Source organism: Triticum dicoccoides, chromosome 3A, assembly GCF_002162155.2.
Source record: "Triticum dicoccoides isolate Atlit2015 ecotype Zavitan chromosome 3A, WEW_v2.0, whole genome shotgun sequence".
NCBI lineage: Eukaryota > Viridiplantae > Streptophyta > Magnoliopsida > Poales > Poaceae > Triticum > Triticum dicoccoides.
Window position 1 is genome coordinate 621,062,616 of NC_041384.1, and position 6,355 is coordinate 621,068,970.

The following is a 6,355-nucleotide window of genomic DNA, read 5'->3' on the forward strand; positions in this document are numbered from 1 at the left end:
CCCTCCCACGGGGAGTCCGAATGGACTAGGGGAGGGGGGCGCGGCCCCTCTTTCCCTCTCCCTCTCCCTCTCTTTCCTTCCCCCTTCCCTCTTCCTAGTTGGACTAGGAAAGGGGAGTCCTACTCCTACTAGGAGGAGGACTCCCCCCTCCTTGGTGCACCTCAAGGGCCGACCGGCCTCCCCCCTTTCTCCTTTATATACAGGGGCAGGGGGGCACCTCTAGACACACAAGTTGATCTTCGTGATCGTTCTCTTAGTCGTGTGCGGTGCCCCCCTCCACCATAATCCTCGATAATTTTGTAGCGGTGCTTAGGCGAAGCCCTGCGACGGTAGAACATCAAGATCGTCACTACGCCGTCGTGCTGACGGAACTCTTCCCCGACACTTTGCTGGATCAGAGTCCGGGGATCGTCATCGAGCTGAACGTGTGCTAGAACTCGGAGGTGTCGTAGTTTCGGTGCTTGATCGGTCGGGCCGTGAAGACGTACGACTACATCAACCGCATTGTGCTAACGCTTCCGCTTCCGGTCTACGAGGGTACGTAGACAACACTCTCCCCTCTCGTTGCTATGCATCACCATGATCTTGCGTGTGCGTAGGATTTTTTTTGAAATTACTACGTTCCCCAACAAATCCGGCACCGGAACCAAGGGCAAACAGCGACGCTGACCACTTTGGGCCAGCAACGGAGGAAGAGATGGAGGCTGACTTGATGAGAGTAGATGCCATGGAGGATGAAGAAGTTACCTCTCGCCTCCGAGCTGGGTTCACGATGGGGGAACTACAGAGCTCAGCTATTCCAAATTCGGTTATCCCTTCTAATGTTAGATTTCTTTCTTATGAAAATATGAAGAGGAGTGTCACTTGTTCTCCCGCAGCTATGCAACACCCTTGGGTGCAAGGAGCTTTAGCTGTCACAGCAAAGCTTCATAAGGAAATAATGGACCTCAAACAGCAAGTCAATAAGCTCGAGGAGGAGAACCGCATCCTGAGGGGAATCATCGCCAAGAATATTACACCGACAACAAAGAAGGAGACATAATCACATGGGTATGGGAACTCCCCTTGGCAACTGCCAAGCTTGGGGGAGGTGCCCCGGTATCGTATCACAATCACAACTCCTATCTTTACCGTTTTTCTTACTTTGATCCTATTAGTAGTATCTTGATCTAGTAGAATAAAGTTTATGGCATGATCTAGTTTTGAGTTTTGCTTTATGATCTCCCTTTGTAATCGAGTCCGTGAGCTATATATAATAAAGATTAGTGTTGAGGCAAGGGCTTGATTATTTTGCCATGATCTTGGATGAATAAAAGAAAGAGAAAAAGAATAAAAAGAAACAAAGAGTTCATATTGATCTTATTGAGAGTAATGACTTCACATAGAAAGAGTATGATGATTACAAGTTGTTGGGAGTTGGCAGACATAGCTTTGGTCATTGTTTCAATTAATAGGAAGTAATAAGGAAAGAGAGGTTTTCACATATAGATATATTATCATTGACATCTTTTATGATTGGGAGCACTCATTAAAATATGACATGCTAAAGAGTTGATGTTGGACAAGGAAGACAACGTAATGAGTTATGTCTTTCTTATATCTGAGATAAAGTATGTTGTCATGGATCCTCTAACTTGTTGAGCTTGCCTTTCCCCCTCATGCTAGCCAAATTCTCAGCACCAAGTAGAAATACTACTTGTGCTTCCAAAATCCCTAAACCAGTTTTGCCATGAGAGTCCACCATATCTACCTATGGATTGAGTAAGATCCTTCAAGTAAGTTGTCATCGGTGCAAAGCAATAAAAATTGCTCTAAATATGTATGATTGATTGGTGTGGGAGAAATAAGCTTTATACGATCTTGTGATGTGGAAGTAATAAAAGCGACGGACTGCATAATAAAGGTTCATATCACAAGGGGCAATATAAAGTGATGTTCTTTCGCATTGAGATTTTATATATCCAACCATAAAAGCGCATGGCAACCTCTGCTTCCCTCTGCGAAGGGCCTATCCTTTATTATTATCTTCTACCTTATGCAAGAGTCATGGTGATCTTCACCTTTTCTTTTTTATTTTATCCTTTGGCGAGCTCACATGTTGGAAAGAACATGATATATATATCTAATTGGATGTAAGGGAGCATGAACCATTATTGTTGACATTACCCTTGAGGTAAAATGTTGTGGGGCAAAACCACAAGCCCCTATCTTTCTCTGTGTCCGATTAAAACTCCGTAACCACAAGTATTGCGTGAGTGTTAGCAATTATGGAGGACTAAATGATAGTTGAGTATGTGGACTTGCTTTTTAGCTCTGACATAGACTCTTTCCGATGTTATGATAAATTGCAATTGCTTCAATGACTGAGATTATAGTTTGTCGGAGCCCAATAAGGTTTATGATTTATACTTTTGCATTGTGAATAGATCATCACTTGAACATAAGTAATCATATGACAAAATCTATATATGTTGCTATTATGAGAATAATCATGATGCCTTCATGTCTGTATTTTATTTTTATCGACGCCTCTACCTATAAACATGAGGATATATTTATTGTTATCAGCTTTTTGATTGAGGACAAGCGAGGTCAAAGCTTGGGGGAGTTGATACGTCCATTTTGCATCATGCTTTTATATCGATATTTATCGCATTATGGACTGTTATTTCACTTCATGTCACAATACTTATGGCTATTCTCTCTTATTTTACAAGGTTTACATAAGGAGGGAGAATGCCGGTAGCTGGAATTCTGGGCTGGAAAAGGAGAAAATATTAGAGACCTATTCTGCGCAACTCCAAAAGTCCTGAAACTCCACGGAACATCTTAAAACAAATAAAGAAAAATCCTCGCCAAAGATGAAGGCCAGGGGGGCTCACACCCTGCTCACGAGGGTGGGGGGTGCCCCCCCTAAGGGCGCGCCCCCTACCTCATGGGCCCCCTGGTGGCTCTCCGACGCCCATTTTCTCCTATATGAAGTCTTTCGATGAGAAAAAATAAAAAGGAACTTTTCAGGACGAGGCTCCACCGCCACGAGGCGAAACCTTGGCGGATCCAATCTAGAGCTCCGGCAGAGCTGTTCTGCCGGGGATACTTCCCTCCAGGAGGGGGAAATCATCACCATCGTCATCACCAACGCTCCTCTCATCGGGAGATGGCAATCTCCATCAACATCTTCACCAGCACCATCTCATCTCCAAACCCTAGTTCATCTCTTGTATCTAATTCTTGTCTCAAAGTCCAGGATTGGTGCTAGTAGGTTGCTAGTAGTGTTGATTACTCCTTGTAGTTGATGCTAGTTGGTTTATTTGGTGGAAGATCATATGTTCAGATCCTATATGCATATTATTACCCCTTTGATTATGAACATGAATATGCTTTGTGAGTAATTATGTTCGTTCCTAAGGACAAGGGAGAAGTCTTGCTATGAGTAGTCATGTGAATTTGGTATTCGTTTGATATTTTGATAAGATGTATGTTGTCTAGCCTCTAGTGGTGTTATGTGAACATCGACTACATAACACTTCACCATTATTTGGGCCTAGAGGAAGGCATTGGGAAGTAATAAGTAGATGATGGGTTGCTAGAGTGACAGAAGCTTAAACCCTAGTTTATGCGTTGCTTCATAAGGGGCTGATTTGGATCCATATGTTTCATGCTATGGTTAGGTTTACCTTAATACTTTTGTTGTAGTTGTAGATGCTTGCAATAGAGGTTAATCATAAGTGGGATGCTTGTTCAAGTAAGAACAACACCCAAGCGCCGGTCCACCCACATATCAAATTATCAAAGTATCGAACGCGAATCATATGAACGTGATGAAAACTAGCTTGACGATATTCCCATGTGTCCTCGGGAGCGCTTTTCCTACTATAAGAGTTTGTTCCGGCTTGTCCTTTGCTACAAAAGGATTGGGCCACCTTGCTGCACTTTATTTACTTTTGTTACTTGTTGCTCGTTACAATCTATCTGATCACAAAACTATCTGTTACCACTTATTTCAGTACTTGTAGAGAATACCTTGCTGAAAACCGCTTATCATTTCCTTCTGCTCCTCGTTGGGTTCGACACTCTTACTTATCGAAAGGACTACGATAGATCCCCTATACTTGTGGGTCATCACTTCCCGCTTTGTTATTTTTCTATTTCAGGACTTTAATCTCTGGAAACCCTGTCCGGCAGCATGATTGCCGAACACATGATGCAGCAACCAAGGAGGCAGAAAGCTACGTCACACCACGGAACTCCCAGGTGGATTACGATAACAAGTGAAATATTTGCTTTAATACTATTCCTCAGCTTGCCCTTGGAAGGGACATAGTCCTACCTTTTTCTTATCGCACTATCTGTATCATTCTGCTTTAACGCATATTTTTGAATAAACAATGCATAGCATTAAGACTATTATTGCATTCTTCTTTTTTTTATATGTGCTCATTAGTGACGCCTTGCAACCATACACTTTGGTACGGCCAATACACCAGGGGCTTAAGTACCCCACAATATGGTGTGAGAAGTCCAAACACTTTCACAAGTGCGGCACCCCGAACTTATAACATTATATGCATCAGCTCTGAATCATGTCTTTGGTCAAATGTTGGGTTTGCCCGGCTCCTATGTTTTGGTACCTTACGTTCCGCTCTATCGGCTAAGGTAGCACTAGGAGAACTACTGCGATTTTGCCCCAGTTCTGTTGGGCTAAGCACCTCAGTAGAGAAAGCTAAAACTGACTGTCATGATAAGGCGAGAGATTGGTCGCTGTTCGGCGAGGTTTTGAGTCCCTAAAGACTTATGCCGCTTAGAGCGAGGAGCCGGTCCTGTCCGGCTTAACGGCATGTATCGCGCCCCGAATTCGGCCTTCTGAATACCAGGGGCTTCGCCGAAATTTAAAATTATAGAATTCTATGGCTAAGTGAGAGTGATAAAGCATTATTACTCCGGTTGCCTTGTTCGTTGTGCTGAGCACCTCCCTCGAAGGACCCAAAAATGGGAACAAGAGTGCTTAGGTTTATCCCGAACACCCCAGCACTCGCGGCATGGGGGCAGAAGCCGAGGACTATCCATCTCTTAGATTGGATAAATAACCAAACAAAAGGTAATATTTTAAATTCAAACAAGCGTTGCATAGCGCATATGAAACAAGTTTTCACCATACAGGATCACACAAGCAAGTTTACTCAAATATTACATCCTTTGGACATTCGTCCGCTACAAGACGGGCACCCTTCAGGACACCCTCATAATAAATTTCGGGGGTGCGATGCTCCTTGCCCTATGGCGGTCCTTCCTTGATCAGCTTCACGACGTCTAGCTTGGCCCATTGCACCTTCACACGGGTGAAAGCCTGGCGTGCACCTTCGATGCAGACGGACCGCTTGACGACTTCCAGCCGTGGGCAACCATCCACAAGCCGCCTCACTAGGCCGAAGTAGTTGTTCGGAAGGGCGTCGCCAGGCCACAGCCGGACTATAAGGCCCTTCATGGCCTATTTGGCCGCCTTGTGTAGCTCGACCAGCTGCTTTAGCTGGTCGCTCAGAGGCATCGGGTGTTCGGTCACAGTATACTAAGACTAGAACAGCTTCTCCATTGAGCTTCCCTCCTCAGCTTGGTAAAACTGTGCGGCATCCGAGATGCTACGGGGCAAATCTGCGAATGCTCCTGGAGAGCTTCGGATTCGGGTAAGTAATAGGTAATTTACTCTCACATGCTTGCTTTGCATATAGAATGCCTTACCCGCCGCTATTTTCTTCATCGCGTCAATCTCCTGGAGAGCCTTTTGGGCTTCGGCCTTGGCACTCTTTGCGCTCTCGAGGGCCGCGGCAAGCTCAGACTCTCGCGTCTTCAAGTCAAGCTCCAACGCCTCGTGCTTCGTCATAAGAGCCTGGAGCTCTTGCTGCACCTCACCCACCCGAGCCTCTTGCCTTTCCCGCTCGGTGCGCTCCTTGGCCGCTTTATCTTCGGCCTCGGACAACGCTTGCTTTAGGGTCGCCACTTCGGTCGTGGCCCCTGGCAAATTCACGATGATCCTGTCATTTTGCAATCGCGTTCTTTTATATATACATATCTATAGACAGGGTATTACTTACCCTTGTTCTCCTCGAGCTGCCTCTTTGCAAGGCCGAGCTCTTTCTTGGACCCCTCGAGGTCCTGCTTCAATGCGGCAACCTCCGCAGTCTGTGCAGCAGCGGCCAGCAGCGAAGCCTGCATACACATATAGACATACTTATGTTAGACTCCTGCGGTATTATTTGATCCTCTATTCGGCTTTCCTTTTTGAACACCGAACAGAGCATCAGGGGCTACTGTCTATGCGGTAATATTTTTTTCTATATTTCAAACACTTACCTCAAAG